Source organism: Stegodyphus dumicola, chromosome 6 (genome assembly GCF_044657685.1).
Source record: "Stegodyphus dumicola isolate Sdum_Otavi_A_Nest chromosome 6, ASM4465768v1".
In the NCBI taxonomy this organism is placed as follows: Eukaryota; Metazoa; Arthropoda; class Arachnida; order Araneae; family Eresidae; genus Stegodyphus; species Stegodyphus dumicola.
The window spans coordinates 74,792,708-74,819,027 of record NC_140773.1 but is presented as its reverse complement, the minus strand read 5'-3'; the positions used below and the strand labels follow the sequence as shown (position 1 = coordinate 74,819,027).

The 26,320-nt window shown below is 36.5% G+C and overlaps 1 protein-coding gene across 11 annotated transcripts in view; it reads left to right on the top strand.

Moving 5' to 3' along the window:
• Positions 1 to 26,320, top strand: part of LOC118192223 (multiple PDZ domain protein-like) — a 1,451,385-nt gene that overhangs the window by 721,412 nt on the left and 703,653 nt on the right. The window lies entirely within an intron of this gene.

Sequence of the window (26,320 nt, the reverse complement as noted above, 5' to 3'; positions counted from 1 at the left end):
GCATGGCTTTCGTCTATGGATACGGCCGAATGGGTAATACTTTGGGTTTAGAATTAGAGAAGGTGTTGACAATTTATTTGCAGTAGTGTTCGGAGCTAACTCAAGATGAACTGATACATTAATTTTTTTTCTTAGCTTGTAGAGACATTAGATACTTTTGGAAGCAGAAAAGATGAAAAATAGCAAACTCCTGTGCCGGGAATCGAACCACGGACCTCTGGAATACCGGTCCAGCTGCAGAACCACTACACCACGAAGGCACGCTAGGAAAGTAGGAGAAGTACCTTATAAGCTACTAACTCATAGGAGGTGCATCGCTCTAATTCAGCATATGGCAGTTTTTCTTTAGTTTGTTTTGATTTCTTTAAGTATGGCAAAGCGTGAGAGGGAAGTTTGCCTAAGTGCAGGGACTCCTTTGTGGAGGACATTTTAAGGGAAATTGGCTCATATCCAACTTTCACATTGGGAAAACCATGAAAACGCTCATGCAGGTATTCCTTCCGTCGGAATTCGAACCCAGATCGAACTATTAGTGTCCAGCGAATTTACCCTTCCATCATTTGATGGGCTAATATTTCTTTAATAAAAATGCAAGTATGGAGATTACAGAAGTCAGTGTTTTCATCTTGAAAATGACGGTGATGGCACTGTACGGGCGTAAATATAGTGTTTTGATTTAGCTTAACAAAATAAAATAATTAAAATAGATCTCAAAATCAAATTAAAATCGAATGATTATTAGCTAAAAAAGTCTAAAAATAGAAATCTTACAGCTCATTTATGGAGGAAAACTATCATAATGGCTTCAAAATATGCAAGTACAGTCACTTTTCGCAAGAATCTTTGCAAAATAATTGAGTTGTGCACAATATTAAATTTGATGTACCGCATCATCAAGTTTTCATTTCGCTATTGCCTGTTTTCGGAGATTTAATTGCATTTAGAAAATTTTTCAAAGTCTTTTATTCTGTAAATAAACTAAAGTAAAATGTGCAATAGAGCGATTTTGGAAATCAGCAAATGCTTGATTCATCTCTCTGGTAAGCGTTAATTGGTTCGCCGCGACCATTTGCAATAAGTTCTACCACCATTTTTCAAAGACAGATTTCGCGTTCCATTTTATTTATTCTCTTTTTTTAGCCCGGTCTTCTCTGGTAGAGCAAATTTAATCAGAGTTGTCGTTATTTTTATTGTTTTAATAACATTGTGTGGCTCATCGTGCTTATTAACTTTGCGATAAGCTAGCTGAATATTCTGTGTCTCCCAAAATTCATATTGAATATGCGAGATCATTACATGATGTGTGAATTTTTTTATCCTTAGTTTTACCTTTTTTATTATTCGCAAGAAAAGAGAATGGATTTAAAATTATGCAAATATACTTCTGTTATGCGTACGACGTATCCTGGAGGCGTAAAGGCAGAAATCCGATCATTACCGTATGTATCTTATGGTCGAGAAGCTTTGCGAATATGCTGGTTTTCGGGATGTCATTATCTTTGCATAATTGTTCCGAACTTTTCAAGTTGAAGTAATTGATATTTGATAAAATATCTTCTGCTCGGGTAAATCCATGGAGCCGCCAGCGTAAAGTGAGTGTCTCTAATGAAGCATTTAGCACGTTATGTGCTGCTGCCTTGGTTGGGAAAAGCAACTAACTGGCTTTTGTCCTCTCATTTCTTGTTTCTCTTTCCCTTGTTGGTGATTATCGTTACCAAGTAGTCTTTTGAGTGAATTAAGGTCCCATTTTCTCGTGGAATTTTTCTTTTCATACCGTATTTTATTGTGGCTAATGGTCATATCATTAGCTTCCCTTTTTTTTAGCATCATTAAGAGTTGTGACAAATGTATAAATTCTTTTGTTTTGCTTTATTACCATATTCTTGTTCCTCTTATCTCTGTCATTGTCGCTGCGATGTTATCTGCTCTATGGAGCGAGCAAGCCAGCAATAAATTAAGATGGATTTACACTTTAGAAAGATTCAGAATATAAAGGAGGATTTTTTTTTTTTTTTTTTTTTTTTTTTTTTTTTTATTCCGTACAGTAAAAATTCGGTTATCCGGGAAGTTCGGAACTTTAATAATATCAAATTATCAAATACCGTATTTCCTCGTACATTTTCCCGAAGCTTTTTACTTCCAGGTTCTAAAATTTTAAAAATATTCACAAATTTTTCGCTTCCTCAGTGAGCATAGAGAACGAGCTTCCCTAAATTTTACAGTGGCTTCGTCTACATACTTATTGTTTTCGTCTTACGAAAACAAAGCCTCCCAAACTACCTGCGAAGGTCACGCCGAATCTTTTCCTTCTAACTATTGAACTTATGCCTGCGTAATACAAGAACCAGAGAGAAGTAAAACGTGAACTGACATTCATGTATGATTTCGCTGAGTCAACTGCACAATCACCTTCTCCAATTTTTTTACGGATGATTTGAGACCCAAGGAGTAGCAGAGACAGCAATAAGAACAGGCGATGTTCGAGTCATAAGGAAGGAGAGATTAAGATGTTTTATTATATATCCTAATGGTAATATTACTGTGTATTTTTAATGAAATGTTAGTTTCCTTTAAAGAAATATTATGAGAGTTACCTGTAGTTTACCTATGTCTACTTTTTATTTCAAGACAGACCATTACTTTTTATTTTTAATTTCATTCTTTTACTGTAATTGCATCCTTCGTAAATTAAATTATTCGCATAATTTATTTGATTTTCGGGCGGTAAAAATTATTACATAAAATGGGGGAAATACGCGAAGAAATTCGGTACTTTAGATTTTCAGACTTACCAAATTAATACACCTTAAACAATTCGTAGATGTTCTTTAACTTGTTTGTAAGATAGCAAACCTCTAAAAGAAGCTGTATTTAAGAAAAGCTCTACAAATGTAGTTAATGATTTAAACTAGAAGATGAACTGCAAAATATGCGTTATTTTTTATGCTTAGTCAATTTATGTTTTGGAGTCCGCAGTATTGCCGTTTATTTCTTTGTGGCTATTTTATAATATTTCACAAATCTATTCAATGCTTCGTCAGCTTTTCACCAAGCAATGCTAGTAAAATCTTCTCCATTGTCCACGTCTTTTGGCATCAGATACGTATTCCGTACTGGTTGATCTTGGCTTCTTTAATCCATTCACAAGGCTTAGCCGTCGTCCGCTTTGCCGTAGTTAAGTAACCTAATCTAACCTTAATCCATTCAGCAGACTTCGTCATCAAAAAGTGTGACTTCAAAATTGTTCGATGGACATTTTGGATTGAGTTCAGCTGTTCCTAGTAATTTATCGCAAGGCCTTTCAATATTTTTATATTCTTTCAAAATAATTTTGTTACAACATATTCCGCCATAATAATCCTAGCCCAGAGATTGTGCCGAACGCTATCGATTACTTCCGCTTGTAGCTCTTCATATGACTTTCATACCGGATCATGCATGTTGAATTATCGGATGTGTCGAAATCGAAACGTAACGTGCTTGAAGAGAATAGGATTGTTTTACAACGCATTGTCGTACAGCACAAAGGCCTCACGTGCTAAATTCTATTCAGAAGTGTGTCCATGGTGTCTTAATAAGTTATAAACTTTGCGATCTGCTGAAACAAAGTCCCTGTGAATTACCCTATTCCAAATAAACAAAACAGTTACCAACATGGTCTATGCTCGTGATTTCTGTAGCCTTAATGAACCTTTACAAGTTCGAGCAAATGATTATTTATACACCTTAAAATCATAAGCAAAGCATCAAATTTCATTTCCAGCCTCAGTTTGTGTGAAAAATCAAGATTTATTTCCTAAGAAAAACTGTATTGTTATTCTTTGCTCAAGTTTCAAATCTGACAGCAGATATTCTCTGGATCAAAACGAACGATAAATTGCTGTAAGAATTCTGTATGTAAACAGATGATGTTTTAGGAAAAGGAAGTTGAGATGTCATAGTAATATTTAAAGTTTGGCTGGTTTACAAAATTTGTTAAAAGGAAATTAGTCCTAAAATTTAGTACACGCACAATATGATTCTCTGATTTCATTCGGAATGGTTCCAAAGTACATATGACTAATATTCTATCATACTATGAACTTAGTTACAAAAGGAGGACCCACATGCTATCTTTAAAATGCATCGAATACTTAAAAAAAAATAATAAAAATTAGCCATTTGTTCGGATAAATTTTGCCATGAAAGAGTATTAGTATTGCTGTGTCTCTCTAGCTTGCGTATAGTTCGACCAATCCAAACGCAACCATGATTGGCATTCTGCCAAAACACTTCAAATCTTCCAAAAGGTGTGTTGATTATGAGCCTCAGGATGAGGAGGGTCACATGAGAGTTCAGTCTTCGCTAAAAAAAGGTAATTTACTAGCGAACGAGCGAAAGCCCTGTGTCATTGGGCGATCCTGTCGTCAGTGGTCTTTCATGCCTTTGTTTCATATTTGAAAAAATAAACGCTTAAATTCCCGTTGATTTGCAACCCTAGAAACCAAAAATGTTGAAAGTTTTTTTTTTTTTTTCGTAATATATGAATTTTACGTGAATAGTGCATATTTCATTCTTTACTTTAAATTCACCCCCCTCCTAATAACGGTCTGTAGGCGTTGGCCACCATTAAAGCTGGAAGCGCTGGTCTCTTTATTATGGAGGCACCTAATAGGTGGGCCACCATTGCCTCGTATGAAGGCACCAACAAATTACATCCATGCTTTCTGCGGGATTCCAACTCAGCCGCTTCGGTATAGGGCGACTAACCACTTTCCCGTCAGCGTAGCACTACTTTAAAAAATAAGATCGTTAAAAATAATGGATATATTTTTCAGTGGAAGTAGTATTCTTTTTGTAGTTAAAAAAAAAGAGTAACAGATTTCCTTTCTATTTGAGCGGAATCTCCTCCTAATCTTAAATGAACGTTTACCAATATCGTGATTTTTTATAGAAGAATCATTTTCGTTCTATTATACACTGACTACCAATAAGTATTTGGACACCTGTGATAGAAAAGAAAAACTAACTTTATTAAAAATCAATAGTTGGTAGAGCCTCCACGAGAGGTAATTGCAGCGTGGACCCTCCGGGACATACTTTCCACAAGTCTTTGTATGACAGCTAGTGGTATTTTCTTCCACTCGGCTTGGAGAAGACATAGAAGTTCCTTCACCGATTTTGCACGGGTAGTGCACCCCTGAATTCGGCGATGCAACTCGTCCCAGAGGTTCTCGATAGGGTTCAGGTCTGGACTCTGGGAAGGCCAGTCCATTCGATGAACTCCATTGGCACCATACCAAGCCTTGGTTAACGTCGAAACATGACAACTAGCATTGTCGTCCTGAAAGTAACAGGGGCCCAACCCGTAAAACTGCCACAACGTAGGAAGCACATTGTCATCCAAAATAGTGCAGTAGGCATCGGAGTTGAGCTTACCATGAATGGGGACCAAGGGTCTCAGCCCATACCAGGAGAAACACCCCCAGACCATAATTCCACCTCCGCCGAACTTGACTGTTGGCACAATGCATTCTAGCAGGAGACGTTCTCCAGGTAGACGCCAGACCCAGACCCTCTCATCCGAACGGTAAAGGGTGAACCTTGATTCGTCACTCCAAAGAACCCGTTTCCACTGATCTACGGTCCAATTTCGATGTGCTTCGCACCACATTAACCGAGCAGCACGGTTGGACTTTGTGATGTAAAAGCCTTTTGGGCAGCAGCACGACCATGAAAACCAAGCAGATGTGCGTCCTTACGGATGGTATTCATTGAAACAATACTCCCGGATGCCTGTTGAAACTCCTCGCGGATGAAGGCCATCGGTTGGGTCCGGTTCTTCCGAATTTCTCTGGACAACAATCGTCGGTCTCTATCCCCCAGTTTCGTTGGTTTGCCGACTCGGGGCACATTCCGACAATCACCGCTCACCTTCCACTTCTTAATCACATTGTCCACTGTCGATTTTAGGTACTTCAGATCGCTAGATATGTCCCTTAAGGATCGGTCACATTTGCGATACCCGGTCTTTCTCGAAATCAGAGAGCTCCGAACTGCGAGGCATCTTGCATGCGACTAAAGCCGATGCTGTTTCCTACACAATATATACCGGCGGAAATCGTGACGTACCTTAGGACCGACGATCTCGTCATTTGCATAGGTGTCCAAATACTTATTGGTAGTCAGTGTAATTAATTGAATAACTATAATATACCTTTATTATCGTATAATTATTACAACTAATTATTAAGAAGTATCTTTTTTTAGTGTATATTAATGTATATATTACATTTTAGCTCAAAGATAAAAAAGATATGTAATAATTATTATATTAGAATTCATGATACATAAGGTAAATTATACAGTAAAATATAAGAATTAAATAATTTAATAACAATTATTATACAATAATAATGATTTATTTCACTTTATCATAACATTATATATATACAGCAAAATTATGTTTTAGAAGAGTTAAGTACATATTTTTACCAGTATATAATTAAAACAAGTAAATAAATGCATAAATTAAAGAGGGTAATCAAACAGTTAATTACAAACGATAATCAGCATATTATTTTAGATTACTTAAAAGTAATTTTCTGTCTCCTTAAACTCAGTGAAATAAACAGAAGGGGGGAAAACGGTAAAAACCCCTCCATGATTCATGTCCAATCTACCCTACGTCGAAAATAAATCGGTCCGAATAACGCGTACGTGTTTGTGCTAATGGTCTCGGCCGTCGCGTTTAAACTGTAACGAATAGCAGCTTTGTCAAAAATCAAAAAATGTAAGCGGGAAGAAAAAGTGTTTTGATATGTTGATTATACTGGGAGATTTAAACATAAAATTTGGTTTAACTTAATTTACATCTTTTTATTCAAATGGATTTAATTATCACAGGTCAAAGTTATCTAATGATGAGATATTTAAGCTGTGTACAAATTAGCAAATTTTTCATTATAAAATTAGTAATTTTTCAAAATTAATGTTTTTTTGTCCATTTATAGCTTTTTTTTTTTTTTTTTTTTTTTTTTTTTTTTTTTTTTTTTTTTACGTTTTTTACGCGCGCGTGTGTGTGTGAACTTTTCTTTCTTTACCCAGTTCAGTTATCTATTGTAATATTAAATATCCTTAGTAGTCATCAAAATTAACTAATAAGATTAAAAATCCGTTATTCCTAACTGTTGAGAGCATCGAAGTGATTCAAATTTTGAAATATAGCTAGATGACATAAGTTCAGATGGATATGAAAATGTTAATCAAGATACAATAGTACGCCGAACAAATATTAAAACAACAAAAATCAGCGTTATATTTTCAAATTTTCACAGGACTAGTTACGATGGTTTTACCGAACCACCATCCTCAGCTGCAAAAGCGCAAATGAACGAGAGATATATAATGATTAGATAAGATAAGAAAGCCTGGACAGGAGATAAGCTACTGTCGCCATCTGTTGATGAAACCAGACATAAAACATAATTTCTTTAAAGGCCGAAGGCGAAGATGGATTGGAATTAGGGTCATTAACTATAACAGAAAGATTTTTTTAAAATGTGATATGCCTCTAGAAAATCCAGTTCACCAATGGAAGATGTCTTTTTCATAGTTTTGGCAGCAGAAAAATTGGAAGTGTGATTTTCGGACCAACAATGTTGGACAACAGAAAACTTCTGTGTTTCCTTTTTTCTAACATATGCCTCATGTTCCTTAACGCGAGATGTTAAGGCTCTCTTAGTCTGGCCAATGTAATTTAAACCACACTGGCAAGGAATCCTGTAAATACCCCAGGAATTCATATCCGGAATGGGGTCCTCAAGTATGGAAATCGAAATTTTATTGATGGGAGAATAAACGACCTGAAAGTTAAATTTCTGCAAAATACGTGCAAATTTATAGCTAATTGATGGAAAGAAGGGAATGACAATAGAATTTTTATAATCTCCTAAAACAAGAGTGTGCCTTTTGGTGTGTTGAGATGAGAATTTTTTAACTGTTTCATTAATTATGTTGGGTAAATAGCCCCTGTCAATAGCTATTGCTTTTAAATAATTTAGTTCTTCATCAAGGGATAGTTTGGAGGAGCAAACTTGAAGAGCACGGAAAACATAGGAATAAAATGAAGCTACCTTTTGTTTAGTCGGATGACATGATTTGAAGTGTGGTGGAAGGCAAACCGATGAAGGGTTAAGGTAAACCGTTGGATGTGTTACGTGTGACCAGAATGTCGAGAAGGGGAAGAGAATTGTAAGTCTCAAGTTCAAAAGCCATATGTTAGAAAAAAGGAAACACAGAAGTTTTCTGTGAACTGAATAGCAGGATCAATGGAATTCATTATTGAAAGAACTTTATTTAAATAATCTTTATTACCTTGAAGCAGGGTAAAAGTATCGTCTACGTAGCGGAACCATACTGGGAAGTTTAAAGTTTCAAACAATTTTGATTCATAATAATGCATGTAGATATCAGCCATGATGGGACTGAGGGCGCTTCCCATGGCCAATCCCTCAGTTTGATTGTAATATTTATTTTGGAAAACAAAATGCGTTTGTTTCAAACAAAGTTGAATGAGAGAAATTAGCTCATCAATTTCGATGCAAGAGAAATGAAATTGTTGGTCCGGAAATCACACTTTCAATTTTTCTGCTGCCAAAATTATTAAAAAAAATCTTCCATTGGGGAACTGGATTTTCTAGAGGCATTTCACATTCAAAAAAATCTTTCTGTTGTAGTTAACAATCCTAATTCCAATCCATCTTTGCCTTCGGCCTTTAAAGAAATTATGTTTTAGTTCTGGTTTCATCAGCAGATGGCGCCAGTAGCTTATCTCCTGTCCAGGCTTTCTTATCTTATCTAATCATTATATCTTATCTCGTTCATTTGCGCTTTTGCAGCTGAGGATGATGGTTCGGTAAAACCATCGAATCTGGTCCTGTGAAAATTTGAAAATATAACGCTAATTTTTGTTGTTTGACTTCTAAATTAATATTTTAATCATTATCGAAGGATAGAAAATCAATCTTATGTCTCAACACCCCCTCAAAGTTGAATCTCATATAGATATTGTCTGTGCCATAACCAATATTCAGTATATATATTAACCAATATTCTTAAACTGAAAGGTATTCTGTCTGAATCTAATGTCTGTTCTTTATTTTCTTTATTGCTGGACAACGCTATAATTTGGGAATTACCGTGTTTACTTGCGTAATAGTCGCACTTCTTTTGCCAGGTTTTCATTGTGAAAGTCTGAGTGCGATAATTATGCGGGGAAATCAACTGCACAAAATTATACACTTTTGACGCCCTTTTCAGTTTCAAAACTAAGGTGCGACTATTACGTGAATGCGACTATTACGCGAGTAAATATGGTACTGTATATATATGGCAAAAGCGTTTAGCAACCACTGCAATTGTAACTTCACAATTCAGCAAACAACGCGAGATTAAATTTCGAGATTATTTGTGTGACTGATACGCTAACATCGAAACCGAAAAGGTCACACGAAAGTTTGAGCATTTCACATTTGATAACACTTTTGATAATCATTTTGGCGTGTTTATAACAGCCTTTGAATAACCTGTTTTTAAAATCCTGCCATTTCGTGAACATATTTTTTTTTTTTTTTTTTTTTTTTGCCTCCACTTTAGAGATTTACTTGGAAGAGTTTTGATTTGTGTATCTTTCAAGAGCTTGAGTTTTATCCGTTATTAAAAATTATCATCGACAGGATGACAGTCGAAATCCTGAGAGGCTGGATGCGTTTGATAGGATGAAACTGGATGCGTCTAACTTGAATTTCTAAAGATCATAAAACCGTTTTCGAAATTCAGTAAAGCTTCAGAGAATGATAAGTTGAAACGCTTTCGAATGTCCCTGAATTCCAGGTTTACGACACTGTGCATTGCTTTATTTTTGAAGATAAGAGGATTTTCCGGGAAGCGGTAAATTAAGAAGCCACTTTAGAGTTAGAATGTTTGATGTCAAAAAAGCTTGACAGTACGTCGCTTCTATTAAAGCAACCGTTCAAAGAGTTAGAATGTCTTATGTCAAGGAATGTCTGACAGTATGTCGTTCCGATCGAAAAAAAAAAAACCTTTCCAGATTTTCCCCCCCTCTTTTAGTGTCCAATAACATCCATCAAGGATCAAGGAAGTTAATTTACGGAGTGCGCTAGGCTAGGCCTTTAACTCCACATCATCAGAGATAGAATAATTACATCAAAAGAGGGGTTCATCTAATAAGGGAAGATTTTGAAGCCTAATTATAAAAATAAAAGCTTTTCAGATAATGCCTTTCGCATGAGAAAAAAAAAAGGAAAATTCTTAGAAATTCTTTAAATTAAATTTTGTGTTTAAAAAGGGCCAGGAATAAATTTTGAGAGAGGAGTCAACATTCAAAAAGTTTTGAAAAGAATAAAAAGGTGCAATACATTTCCTTGATTCTTGATATCAACAGCAAAATAAAATCCTTAGGACAAGCAATCCGGAGAGTTGGGCAAAAAGGGCTGGGGGCGAAACCCGTTGGGCTGCTTCTAGTAGCAGTTCAGTGTGGTACACTGAAGGAGGAGAAGAAAATTATTGGTCGCTATTTAGTGCGACGTTAAAAGGTCCCCTTAGGGGGTCGAAAGCAACCCGTTTAGCGGGTGGAGAAGAAGCTTTTAAGAAGCTATTGAGAAATTAAGTGCAGTCGCGTGCGGCTGCGGAGATAGGTTGTCCCTTGTTAAAGAAACGTTAGAAGGCTCTTCTTAAAGAGTTAAAGAACAGGATTCCTCCGGTCAATGCCCTTACGCATTGTTCGGGGGCGGTTGGGGTTTAGGAACGAGAGGTAAGCATCCACTTGGGCATCTGTATTCCAATACCGACGCCGTTTAAAAGGTAGTTGAGCATAATCAGGTTGTAAGATTGCTCTGGGTCGCTTTTTAGAAGAGGCAACCGCAGGATCATATACCGGCAGGGTATGTAATACTGGATTTCCAACAAGATGGATGTTTTTGAAAAATCTTTCCGAAAGTCGCTGTATAAAGCGGTTAATGGGCATAATTTTGAGGTCGTTATGAATGTCATCGTTCCTTATGAACCATGGAGCGTTTAATATCTGCCGTAAAAATTTTGATTGAAAAATTTGGACGTGTTTACGGTTAGTCAGAGCAGCTGAGCCCCAGATGGGACTCGCGTAAGTGAGAATAGGCCTTATGATAGATTTATAAAGCAAGATCTTGTTATCAAGTGACAGGTCGCTATTTTTAGCGAAAAAGGGGCGCAGGTTGGCTTTGACAGCTTCCGCATTCGCAATAATTTTTTGAATGTGAAGTTGCCAAGTTAATTTTGAGTCTAGTAGAACACCAAGGTATTTGTAAGTAGTAACCCAGGGAATAGGTTCACCGAAGAAAATTAGGTTATCTAAACGAGGGATGTTTCTTCGGATGAATAAAGTGGCAGCACATTTAGCGACATTAATTTTGATTTTATACAGTCCGAGCCAGAGTTCTAAGGCTGAAAGGTAACTCTGTAATGTAGAGATTACTGTGGTGATGTTGGTATGTTGAGTTAGGATGGCCGTATCGTCTGCATATAAAGCTAAATCGATACTAGGTGCCTTAGGCACGTCGTTGATATAGATATTGAAGAGCAGAGGTGAGACAAGACTGCCCTGAGGACATCGAGCATGGATCGGGCGGGGAGAGGAGAGTTCGTGGTTAACTCGTACGCGGAAGCTTCGTCCGGCTAAGTACGAGCTAATAATTTTAATGATGTGAGCCGGAAATCCAAGTCGCATGAGCTTGTAAATAAGTCCGTCATGCCAAACCCTGTCAAAGGCTTTAGCTATGTGAAGATAGACAATTCCAGTATTCTCTCGCTTACGAAAGCCTTCATGAATGAATTCCACTACACGTAGTAACTGGTGTACCGTGGAGTGTTTAGGTCGGAAGCCGAATTGTTCCGGGATGATTAAGTTTTGATCTCGACAGAATTCATTCAGGCGATTAAGTAAGACATATTCATATACTTTTGAGAGTGAGGAAAGCAGACTAATTGGTCTGTAGTTGACGGGTAAGTTTAGATTTTGCCCCGGTTTTGGAATGGGGACGACCGTTGCAATTTTCCAGCGGTCGGGGAAGTAGCTTCTCCTTAGCATAAAATTAATAAGGACCGTAATCCAAACAATAAACATTACAGGGAAATTTTTAATCATGCGATTAGAGATAGAATCCATGCCTGGAGCCTTGTTGGGTTTCAGTCTATTGATGTATTCCATCACCTCTTTAGGATCAGTGGGCCTAAGTTCAGGCGTGAAAGGTTGTGTTAAAAACTCTTCAACACGTGAATGTATGCGCCCTTGAGTAACCGGGCGGTTACAGTAGGCGTCGTTATTAGGAGCGAATTGAGTAGCAAGGCTGTCGGCTAAGACTTCTGCCTTTTCAGTGTCTGTGTAAGCCATCCGTGCGTCATCGGCCGTTTGGAGCGGCGGAATGTGTCTGGATTGTTTGCGTATTCGAGCGGCAGCCCGCCAAATCGAATTGTCTTCAGTCGTTAGGGACTCAATGTAGTGTTTCCACTCCGTCTGTTTGAAGAGACGGGTTTCAGTCCTTATCTCGTTCTGTATTTTGCGAAATTGGGCGCGGATATTGGGATCACGCGACCTTTGCCAAAGTTTTCGCAAAAAGTTCCGCTGCTTAATTTTGGATTTAGTCTCAGGTGGGAGTCTGACACCCGGATAGAAAATTGGTTTTGAAGCCGCAGCTCTCGCTTCTTTGAGAATGGACTCCAAATTTAGTAAACACCTGTCAAAATCCGAATTGCTGGTAATTTTGATAGGGGGGGGTAGCAGTACGTTCCAAGATAAATCTAAAGTCGTCCCAATTTGTAGAGACTTGCTCCTGTAATTTTGAGTAACGATTTTGTATATCTAGGGTGATCAAAACTGGATAGTGATCAGAGTCAAGGTCTTGAATCACTTTTATTTCGTGTCTAAAATTGACATTATAAAAGGCAGCCAGATCAAGAACTGCAGGGGACCCTCTAACAGGGTAGTAAGTCGGGAGGGTAGGAGCTATGATCTGTATATGGTTTCTCTGGCACCATGAATTTAGACTAATGCCATACCTGTTCCTGTTAGGGCAAAACCATGCGGTATGACGTGAATTTAGGTCACCAGCAATAATTAGGTGATTTGATAATGATAAAAGTTTATCAAAATCACTGACAGGAAAAGTACCTCTTCCACGTGCAGTTGATAGTGGAGGCAGGTACGCCGAGATGACTGTTAGTGGGGGAGAATTTTGGAGGAAAATTTTGATAATTGTCGCTTCCAAAATACTTAAATCAGGAGGGGGTATCATGTGATGCTTAATCGAACGCTTCACGTAGATACAGGTGCCACCACTTGCACGCCTGGCTAATGACACCCTGTCAGTCGAGTACATGTCATAATTCCCAATTTTGGGAGTTCTCCCTGGGGTAAGATGAGTCTCTTGGACTAATAACACGTCAAGATCGTGCACTACAATAAAATCTTTGACTTCATCGATCTTATTCATGAGGCCGTTTGCATTCCATGTGCACATGGTAAGTTCTCTGTTGGTAACTGAACTTTGTCTTAAACAGTTGAATTTAAGGCCGTGGTAAAAGGTTACAGCTCTGAAAACTTAAGACACGGGTCTAAAATAGCCGAGAAATCCTAATTTGAAAGCATAATATAGCTTTTATAAATTAGGAAGGCCCTCGTAAGAGCGTCTGCCTGCCTAAGCTTTGGCAGGGCCCTTTGGAAGGCTTGTAGTAGAATATGCCTATCTACCGCAGGATCGCGGGAGATTTCAATTAGGCATTTTAAAGTAGAGGAGAAAACATCCTCTGAGTCTCCACTTTCTACTTGGGTAACCGGGGGAGCTATTTGACGCACATTCGCCATAGCCGCCGGATTTGGACCCTGATTTTTGGGTCGGGGCTCTGTAGGTCCTTTACCTAGGGTCGCTGCATAAGACAGCGAGCTTGTGGTTTTAGGTGCAGTCACAGTTGCTGGTTGTACAGCTTTTGCTGGGGTGTTTGTAGTTCCCTGAGGGGGGGCTGCAGGAGCAGCTGCCCTAGGGGCATTCTTTTTTGAGCTCTTTTTGTTATTACCTGGGTAATGAGGACAAGATTTAAAGGACGCTGGATGACTACCTCCACAGTTGCAGCAGCAAGCAGGTTGATCGTCACTTAATGTGCAATCTTTTGCCCAGTGCGGGCCAGCGAATCTCACACAACGGATGTTAAGGGTGCAAGTTTCAGAGGAGTGAAAAAATCCTTGGCACCTAAAGCATTGAGTAGGGCCTTTACGGCCTCTGTAAGCCTCAAATTTGACCTCAGCGCCCCACATATCGGTGACACTGTACAGTTGGTCTATGAAGGGATGAGGTCGGACTTGTATGTAAACAAGTAGCATAGGGTGTCTAGTGCGCGGTTTAGTCAACCGGGCGCACCTATGCACTTGGAAACCCCATGATTCCACTTCATTTTTGACGTCCTCGATTTCAGTTTCTTTAGGGAGGCCTCTGATAACAATTTTGATAGGCCTGTCCTGCTTTAGATCAAAAGTCTTGAATTGGATGCCGGCCTGCCGCATCCATCGTGTAACCTCCCTAAATTCTAGTTCTGTTTGAACAAATAATTTTAAAAAAGGTCCAGTGAGAATGCACTTGATATTAGGGGCAATTTCTCGCAGGAAAGTCATCTGCGTTCTCCACTGTTTGCTGCTCTTAACGTGAATAGCCGGAATGGAGGGTTGCTGTGGAGGGGGGGGGCGCTCTGTGACTGCGCCGTACTAGTTTCTTCTCCTGAAGTTTCCCCGTTAACAGGGGGGGGGTGATTATCGAGCTTCCCTTGGCAGGACTGCGACCGCTGTCCAAGAGGCTTTCTTTAATTCTTTCATATTTGTTTTTAGAAACAATATTTTTTGAATTTGCAATTACTTCAGTGGGGTTACTATCATCAATTGTAATTATTTCTGGAGGTTTTCCCTGTTTGCGTGATGCGGGGGTAATAAAGCCCTCCGAATCTACGCTCGCAGTCTTTCTTTTTCTGCTGGAGGCAGTAATGGTATCTTGAGCCGAGGGAGTCGAAACTGGTCTATCTGCTTGCTTCTTTACGCTATGCGTGCGAGAAACAGGTTTCAAATTGTCCTTGAGTTTCTCCTTGCGGAGAAGAGCTTCTTTTTCGGCGGCCATTTTGGCAATTTTCTCGTTATCTAATAGTTGCTGAAATTCTTGTAAGGTGGCAGGGAGTTGGAATATCTGTACATTAAGTCGGTTTGCAGTGTCGTTGATCTTATTAAAGAGTGTCTTACCCGCTAGGTCTAGTTGTTGGTATCCAGAAGTATCCAGGGGGGCTCCAGTTCGTTTTAGGAACATTTTCTGCTGTTGAATGGCTTCAAACTGAGTTTTGAGTCCGTAAAATTCAGTGATAAGATTAGATCGGTCGTCTTGGGTATTATCATCAGATGGATTGCTCTCTGTACATGATTGCACGTTTGGAGTATCCAAAGGTAAAGCATTTGTTTGCGAAGAATCACAAAATTCCATGGATGAAGGCTGTGTAGCGAGCTCCCGTCCTCGTCCGCGTCCACTCCCGAAAACAGATGCAGTCAAGTAAAGAATTTCGGGTAATAAGTAATTTTTTGTTTCTTTCACTTGGGGAAGAAGAATGAAAGTATCCCCCCCCGTCGAGAAATAGATTCATTAGTGCTGAGTATATAGCTGCGCTGATTAAGGTTTTACGTCGACTTATTTCAGCGCCTTAACTCTTGTCAGTAATCATGTTAGTCTGAGCATCAAGAAATAAAAGGTAAACAGGATTTCGATGCCACTGGAATTGTTTCTAAGTAAATCGCCCTTATTGAAAGCTTACAATTTCTTTATATATCTTTGTTTATTCTTGACAAAATAAAAGTGCAGAACGTTCCTATTTCTAGTGGAATTGTATCTTATTGTTAAATCTTTTGTATCTTTATAACCTTATTTAATTTCTTCTTTCAAATTTTATGTCCATGTTTCTGTCTTAATAATAAAAAGACAACCTGGATTTCCGTTTTAAATGATTTTATTTGGTATATTTCAAATAAAATTTTAAGTATTTAATGTCGGAAGGAAATTTTCCTGGTTTAATATTTAAATCTTAATAAGCAATCTCCGCCCCATTTGTGATTTTGATCTTTAATTGTGCATTGCTTTTGATGAATCTGAGCTTCAGAAATTGGGAATTTTGTTTCGTTATTGATATTAAATGACAGATTATTTCTGTTGTTAATTTCTTTTCCGTTTATCTCAATAGTAAATTTGTATTTGCTCTGAAATGCAAGCTTACCTGGATACTTGGTCACAAAAACTTTTTATAATTTATTCAAGCTCATGTATTTCTAACATGGTTTATTTAAAACTTTTGAAATGTTCTCCTCAAATAGTATCCTTAGGTTTTCTTCTAATATTCAAAGCTCTATATCTTATTCGATGTGTTATAATAGAAAGATGTTACCATATCATATCCCAATATAAATACTGACTTGACTAATAACAACGTATTCTTGTTTTTGTCTTATGGATTGTTGAATACTAATATTTTATTTATTTAAATCAGCTTTGAATTTAAGTAATTTCCGTATGTGCTTTTCGGAAAACTTTTTGCTAAAGGTACTTTGAAGTACTTTTGTGTACTTTGAAGATGGACGTAAAATATTGAAGTCTGTGCGAGAGCTACTTCATGTCATTTTGCAAGAATTTTTTTCTCACTTATAATTAAGTCAACTTTTTAAAATTCTATATTTTCTTGATAGGATTTCCGTTCACGTTTTCCATTGTTTCTTTCCCGCTATCAGCTCTGACTAAAATTTGTAGATGGCTTCATGTTCATTGACTATTTAGAGCAGCGTAGAGCCTTTAAAGCAGAATTTAAATGCACGCTGTATCAATTTTTTGCAAACATTTCATAAACTGGAAGAAAAGTGGCCAAAGTAGATAAATGTTTTCCGAAAGCTGATTTCGTAAAAAAGACATAAAAGATATCAAAGCAAAACTCTTCAAAAAATCGATCGACAGATAGATAGTATCTCATAATTACATTCTAAGATTATCCAAAAAATACTTCCCGGCAACTTTATTACCTTTACGTCCATTGATTGAGTAATAGATGTAGAAATAAGCTGTGCACCTCTGCCAGAATTTTTAATTGCTCTGGAGCTCCTAGCAATACCGCCACACAAGCTCACTTGAAAAAAGGTCTTATATCTTATTATTACGTAACATTGTCCCGCCGAAACTGTGCAGCGGAACTAGGCTTATCGTGAAGAATCTATGCCGAACATTACAGATGCCAACATCACAAGGGGTATGCCGCAATATATGCTCTTCGATTTGGAGCGATTCCATTTTTCATCCGTTGTATTTGCTATGGTTATCAACAAGGAACAGAACCAATCGCTTTATGTAACAGGTATTAACTTGAAAGCACCGTACTTTTAACCTGGCCAATTAATTTGGCTTACTGAAGAGTATGCTTGTTACGAAGAGTATGATAGTTTATTTTTTTACGCTCCTGGCGGACAAACAAAAAACATTGTGTGTTTTCAAGCTTTGTAATAAAAGGTGCCGAAAAAAAAATAATGTTTTATCCCTATTTAAATAAATTCTAGAGTTTTATTCAAGCTTGGTTATTATTATTTTTCGCAATTCACCTTAAACGAAAATAAGAGGAAAATCACTGAGTACCTGAGATTTCGAAGAAAACTACCCTCATTTTCTGAATGAAGCCTCTCACTCTGCGTCAAATCCGGGCAACATCGGGTATTTCAGCAAGTTATTAATAATGAAACTAAATTTCTTGTCCCTAAATTTTTTTCATCATTATGAGCCACTAACTTCTAGTGTAGCTCAACATATAATGGGGGGAAAACCAATTTGATCAAATGTATTATTTAATAATGTTAATTTTATAAAATTTTATTTTTATTATTATTAACAGAAATCGTTATGGAGCTTTTTAGAAATGCTCCATCAGTTAGGGGTGTGATTCTTGCATTTCAAAGCCAAGGAAAACTTTAAACGTGTTTATCGCAAAACTTCATTTTTCAAGTTGAGCCACTGTTACAACCCATTAGCGATATCATGTATAGATAGATATATGTGGGTGTGTGTTTGCGGTGTGTGGAGACGAGAGAGGACGCAAATACTTAAGTCATGGCCGATCTTTGTAGCTGGTGATGGCGTGAAGAACGTGTAATTGTATACTTGCATTCAGATAGATCCACCGTAATATCATTCATCGTGATGGGCGCTATCTTCACCCGTTCCCCATCACATCTTGCATGTTTTCTACATGCTAAGACAAACACAGTATGTAATATCACAGACTTATCAGGACTGCGAAATTAAAAGTATGAAAACCTCTATTTCTGGACTAAAATACAAACGAAAAAACTATTTACTATCAAAATCGTCAAAGAAACATCTTAATACAGTGCCATTTCACGCAGTTCGTCAGGAATTCGTTTTGTGAGGCAAACAGTTACCTCCAGAAGCGAAAAATCTCTTTTTTTGTCCGTTCCGCCTCCCTTTTTATGTTTGCCCATAATGGTATGCCCACGTCTGACTTTGTGAAAGTATAGGGCCATTCCCACTGGGGTTTATCTCAGCTAACGGACACAGCTGACGTAGCCGACCCATCTCCATAACCAGTTTTTTTCCCATACGGCAGCAAGTTGAAAAATCTGAACTGCAGGCATAGCGGAGCTAGTCGACACATGGAACGGACTCCGTTAGCTCAGATAAACCCCAGTGGGAACGGCCCTTAAGGTTTGGCTGGAAGGAACATTTCCTGAACATTCATTTCGTGGTTTTTTCTGATATTTGATGGAAACACCAAGCCTAATTGCCCACATGCATGTAGAAAACGATATCTTGTAGAAATCTTTACAAATTGATGAAATAGAGAGGAAAGCAATGCATCGAGCACACGTTAGCTCGGTGCAAGCAAAACCTGAAATACACAGTGCGACTCATCCAAGAGAAAGCAGAGTGTAAAAGTTATGGTTCCCATAAGTGTTTGAAACTCGATTGAAATCTTATTCGCTGATTGGCTAAAATGTGTCTGTATTAGCGTTATGCAAAATCATATGATACCTATTAATTTGAAATGACGTAATTTAGATGAATATATTTTAAGCAATTACTATTTTTAGGACGGAAAGGAGACGGAAAAAACCATTCTGTGGTCCTCGGTTGATACACAGTCTGGTCCATTTGACTTCATTGAGAGGGAACAAGTCTTCAGGCAGCTTTAAACCAATCATAGTATAGGACAAGTGTCGTAGTTTATGGCGCGCGACTCAAGTTCTAAGAATATTTATTTAAGTGCGTTTCGCTATTGTTTCGTTGTGGGCAGGTCAATGGCGTAAAGATTATTTTTGCTACTCGAAGCGGTCTCTGAACTCTGAATTTAATGCCCTTCTTAATACACAAACAAATAACTAAAAAAAAAAAAAAAAGAGAGAGAGACATACAAAGAAATAAATTTACGTTTATTTTTGAAGGAAAGTTATAATTCAAAACCCTCGATGATATCGTAGAAGTCTACTTGATCGCTCCAGTTTCTGTAATGTAGGCAGAACGAAAGAGTTCTTAAATACTTAAACATAACTTTTAAGTACTTCTTTTATGCAAAATAAGCATTTTTTTGTTTTAAAATGATTTTTATTTAGAAAATTCTTCTCACAACCAGTAGCGCTTACAGTAGATTTGGACAAAAGTTCGCAATAGTGTTGCAATATGTGGAAATTATTCTGAGATTGTAAAAGTGCAAAAATTTAAAAGGGCCGTCTTTCCCCGTAACATGAGAAATTGCTCTGTTAGCAGTAAGCTTACTGACTTGCAGACAAAATTCATTTACCAGGAAATTATGACAATTTACGTAATGAAACGGTATATAAAATTAGCAATTAGGGTATTAAAATATATGAATATGGTATTATTGGATGTATTTATAACCTCACAAGATCTAAATCCAATGAATTTGAGTTGATAATGTATGGTATTGGTTTGTTATATATAAGTTACTTCAAGGAAATTTTTTGTACGACATATTGTTCATGTAATGTTATATATTAATAGTTTCAGGAAATTATTGCATCCCTCTATACATGGTATGAGTGGTTACCTCATCGAGCTGGCAAACGGGAGATCTGTGATTTTAATTCCGACACAAGCCCTCTGGTTTCTCACATTGTTTCAGTCCTTGATTTTTTTCTGACACTAGGTGGAAACACTAAGCTTCTTTGCTCACATGCATGTAGAAACGAAAATTCGCTGTCTCTACAAATTGATGAAATAGAGAGGAAAGGAACAACATGTTGGCTCGATGCAAGCAAAAGCTGAAATAATCGTACACAGTGCGACGCATCCAAGAGAAAGCGTGGGAGAGTGTAAAGTGTACGATTCCCTAAAGAGTTTCAAACTCGATTGAAATCTTATTCGCTCATTGACTAAAATGTCTCTGCTTTAGGAGCGTTATGCAAGGTAATATGATACATATTAATTTGAAATGACACAGTTTAAGCAATTACTATTTTTAGGCCGGAAAGGGAAAATATCCAAATTAAAGTGCAGAATTAAGGGTTATTTCAAGTTTAAATTAGAAGTTAGCTCTTATAGATTTTTTTTTATATTTATATGTACAAATTTAGAATATTATTGAACAAAATTATTGATACATCGGGAAAATAATTGTGGAAAAATACGAAAGCTTCCTACCTAAGAAAATATGTTTGTGGAGGACTTAAAAGTATTTAGGACTTAAAAGTATTAGGACTTAAAATATTTTGTGGAGGACTTGTATTCGTTTTAGATGCTTAAAGAAAATCATGGAAATTTAGTGCAACGAACTTCTTTATACATTACAGGGATCGAATCTAGGTCGAAATACTGGTCTTTAATGGCTTTAACCACTCGTTATCCATTTGTTCAATCGTGTGCAGATGTGAACTGTGACATTGTTCACTTCATCTGTTAGAATCATTAGAGTGAAAATCTAGTGACTGCAGATGAAGTGCAGGTGTAAACTTGGACATGGCCGGATCCTTCTTGAAGAGAGTATTTCTTCCCTTCACGAAGGCCACGACATTGGTGCAGTATAATAACTTGTTTACTTCGATTTTTGATGGAATAGAAATTTTTCTAGATGGAATGGGATGCGCTCAAAACCATATCATTCAATTACTGCATAGTAGTGCGTGATGGAAATAAGGTAATTTAAGTGCCAATGCCTAATTCACTTCATAGTTGTAATACTCAACATACTTTTAGGGTTCATATTTTGTCTGCTTTTGTGACGTTAGAGATCTTTCGCCTGCTTTGTGTCCATTACCATCTGCAGTATCTATTGCCGACCATCGTGCGCCACCACATAAGAATTTCTGTTACCGACTTCCTGAAATGGTTTGATGTCCTGATCAATAATAATAAAAAGTACGAGAAATATATTATCCCTGAAAGATGTTTCTCCAAATGGGTCTTTTCGAAGACATTAAGCTCGTAAGATCTGCAAAGATCTGGCATTTTCGTATATGACCGATTTATGATGGTCATAATTTTCCACTCGCAACCATTAGATAACAGTTGTGTGCTCTTTGCGTTAGCGTATGTTGAGTTACTTAGATAGGAAAGGACGTATTTGTGTGAAATGTTTATGGGTCTTCGTTCTGTTCGTATTGATCGAAAACATTATAATTCGCACTTTTTAATTCTTGTACGACTTTTTTTTTTTTTTTTTTTTCCAACTCGAAAATGTAAAAACTACTAAAGTCGATATTCCTAGTTGTTCAACCAGACAATATTAGATGACTCACCTTAAAGAATTGTCGAGTTCAAAAAAATCTTGCAGTCATTGTTGTTGCTGTCTAATATTTGAGTTAATACGTATGGCTATATGAAAATAATGGGTAAATTAAGATACTTGTCGATAGCTGTACACCATGTCCATAAAAATCTTCACACAGCCTTTACTTTTTCACCGTAAGTCCTAGCCATGCATTTCCAATTCTAGAACTTCTTTAAGGAAAGAAAATATTCATGTTACTGCATTTTTAAATGTCAATTTTGTAAAAATTATGAAATCTAAAGAAAGAGAAATTAAGCTTCACGGCAACAAAGATAACGCCTTCATTTATTATTGCTAATTAAATCATGCTTAATCCATTCTGGAATTTATTCCAAGAAATAAGTGTTTAAAATTTACTTCGTAATTTTTAATACAGATATTTTGAATTTTTACGTATTTTTGCTTTCTCGCGAAGCAAGAACTGAAACAATTGAATGAGAAATACTGAGTCGTCTGTGAGAAACTGTTCCTCCTTTTTTTAAAAAATTTCTTTTATACATAGTTTTAGATTTATTATAGTATTTGAATAGAATATGTGGCAACGATTAGCTAATTCTTCAGGTAATAGAAATCGTGCGCTTCTGTGCTATAAAATGAATGAAATGTAACGCTCTTTAGTGATCCTAACGCCAGAGTATCCGGAGTATCACTATGGTAAACAAATATAGTGAATTTTAAAGAGTGCATTTATCCTGTTGTGGTTTATGCGCTTTCGATGATGTAGATTTAATTCAATTAAGTTTAAATGAAAGGAAAGAAAAAAATGCGTATAATTTAATATTCCGTACAAGGAAGTCATATGATGTACACATCAGATTTGTTCCTTAAATAATACTGGCGAATCATTTCATTGCCTTGTGTAAATCCTGGGTGAAAGCCTTCATCTTATTTCTCGAAATTCGTAACCGATATTTTTACGTTGTTAATCCAAGCTTTGTTACTTATTTTAAGGCTCGTGTCAGCGCGAATTCTATCATGCTATTTATTACCAGCACCTCAGATTACTTCTGTTAGGAGAAACCTCGCATAAATTACCACAGATAAAATCCACTTTAGATGAATTGTAATTTTAAAGTTTTAAGGCCCACGTGTGCGAGCTATTAGTGTACGATGGATTGCACATTGATATGTGAAGTGGGGAATTTATGTGATTGTTAACGTATAGAAATCGCTAAGAGCCGTAAGGAAAATGTCCGTGAAATCAAAACATAGGGAGCGTAATGAAAAGAAATGCAGAAAAGAGAAAAATATTTAAGAATAGTGTAGGGCAAAGTAGCGTGAAAATTAAGAGGACGAAAATTGTCGATTCGCCAGAGCCAGTCACGTCGCATAGACATCCAAACTCTAAGAGAATGATATTAAACATACAATAGCAAGCGTTTTTATTTCTTTGGAGGTGCTGCGCTAATAGGTCTTTCATTCTAAATATTTTTTGACCGCTACAATCGACTGGCTTTGGCTCCTTGCCAGAAACTTCTCAGAATATCAATGATGCGCGGTATAGGACGGCAAACAGTTTGATAGATTGAGAAGGTTATAAGAAACGGGCATTTTTTATTGAATGTCTTTCTGATTGGTATCGGAAGCGAATTGTTTCTTATACTGTTTTCTATCATACGTCCAACGAATCATTTAACCCTTCCCCCCTCCCCTAAAAAAACCGAAAAGAAACACATTACTCAACAAAAGAACATATTTTTTCCATTTTATTAAGTTATATCTGTTCATTTCTTTTATAATTTGATTAATGAAACTTCGTTTACCTAGGTACAGACATTTGTTTATTTTCTATTGAGATAACAGAGTAATTGAAGATACAGATTGCTGTATTCAATTCTTTCTCACTAAGACAATTATCGAATATTTGAAACAGTGTAAGATTAATGCCAGCACAGTTGTGTATTAAAATGATAATTATTTTAAACAGTGTATAAAAGTGGTCAATTAGAGGCCTCAAATAGTAGCTAATTAAATTTTGATACTTTGAAATTTGATTATTATTTAACGGATGTGCGCCTGAGAAATTACTGTACCTTCTACAATACAGCCAGCTGCTTGAGACAGTATTTGTGAATAATTTCAAATTGAAATCCAACAGTTAATAAACTTGTAGTTAATTAAGACATTTCTGTTATCTGCGGTGTAGGATGAGCTTACCCCATCGATTAGTCTATCGTTTTGTGTCCATTCCGAACAAAGGTTGACGATGCTTCTGAGATTTCATAAAATTGAAATTGGTTCAAAATGCATTAAATGTTTTGAATATTTGGATGAAAGATATTCTGTTTCTCATACATGCATTTATATTATCATACGAACATATTTCCATACATTTATATGTATTGTTATACATATAACATGCGTGCTTTGTCATACATATGGCACAGTTCTGACAGAAAGAGTTTTTTTTTTTTTTTTTTTTTTTTTTTTTTTTTTTTTTTTTAACAGAAATAGGGGGAATATCGCTCCAAATTGTTTAAGATTTAAATAGTTGTTTCGGACCGACCGGCTTTTTAGCATCAAGTTAGGAAGGAGGCCCCAAGTTCTAAACTCGCCCGCGAGGAGAGCAGCTAAGAACAGCGACCTTCACAGGCGCCTTCTATTGGCGAACATCGCAATAATAAATACGCCCACATTGGCCGAAGAGATTCACATTTCCAGTAATTGATGGCGCCACGAGACTAGTCTCAAAACAACATCATATACGTATATAAAACGCCTACCGCAATGGAATAGTAATTTTTTATACATTTTTGCTTGCCTCCTCCCAGTCTCGTGACCCCACCAGTGGCCCGAGCGGTTAAAAACTGCTGAATTCTATTAGCTTATCCTGAATTCGAACCCAGGCGAAGGGACTGACTGCATAATTGATATTCGCGTTTTTCACCATGCGTAATATGAATATTAGCAAGTTTTCCTCAGAAATTTCTACAAGAAGATATCTTTCCCCTTAAGTTGGTAATCCGCTAGATGCTTTACTGTAACCAAATAACCTAACTGTAGCCACCCAGGCTTGTTCCTTCGTATTTATGGCAAATTTAAGCATCATATAATTTAAGCATTGGAGTTTGAGAATTCATTTGGCGTCCTGTTTATAAGCCTCTTCTTTAGCAAGTTCAGTTCTTTCATTTCCCATTTGGCTAGCATTACTTTTAATCCTAAGTAATATGGTTGCGTAAGAGAAGGTGTATAATTTTCAAATATGGACACCTATTTGTTGAGATAACATCATTCAGAATAAATAATGGATGCACCTTCATTCGGCTGGCTAGAAACCTAAACGATCCTATATGCCATATAACACTGTTGCATTTTTCTGGAACATCCTACAGAAGGGTTATATTGAATTCACTTAAATTTCTCTTTGATAATTGTATGTAAAATTCCTCATTTTTTTAACAATCAAACTATTTTCTTAGTCATATATAACCAAGAATATTGCTTAATAAATTATTTTTTACTTTTCAAATCATATTAAAACTGTGTAACTTATATCTAGGTATATATCTATACATACGCACAGATGCTCACTTGACTAATTAAAATAATGGTTTAACGTGAAACGAGTGAAAAGTTTATGGAATTCGAAGATGGTGTCTTCATTCACCATAATATCCACAGATAAATTTTTGGGTGGTCTTATAAATTTATTTCTCGTGACAGATGACTTTGGGAGTAGATACCGAAGTGGGAAAGACAGACACATTTATTATTTTGCTAGAGACCTCTTTTCAGGGAGCCAGACAAATAAAGACCGTCCTTTGCTTCTCATCATCTATAAATAAAGAAGAAAAAAACTAAATTATCTGGAAGAAAACAGTGTACTCTAAACCAGCTGTAAGGTTTATTTATTGAACTGCGATTAATTTCAGCACCTTACCTTCGTTTTATTGGATATAATAGAGAACTTTTATTTGGTGGGTGGATCTGTCATTAGTATTTAGTTCGAGTCATAAGAAAAAAATTCCATTATTATTATTGGTGTGGTTTAATCGATGGATTCATTAAATCAATGTGAAGTCGCATATTGGCTGTTGAAAGTATTTCTTTAAAGAGCTATTTTTAACATTCTTAGCCTGTTAAAATAGAAAATGTTTATGAAATGTATACATGGAAATGGTTTGTTTGAAGAATGCATATTACTGTTTTGTGGTTATTAAGCTGTATTATAATACATTATCGCAATTCTAATTAAGATTACTGAAGGATCTTATAAAATTATCAAATAATTCAAAGGCAATAAAGTTCTAAAGGAAAACAATATTAAATTTGTGATAAATATACTTAATTATTTAGTTAGTATGAATTAATCAATAGTTATAAATACATTTAATTATGTAACAAAGAAAGAAAGAAAAAAAACTTTAAAACTTTGCACTGCTTTGCAAAAGATATCGCTGTTAAATTGCTGCTTATACTTCAGAACCCAGTGGTC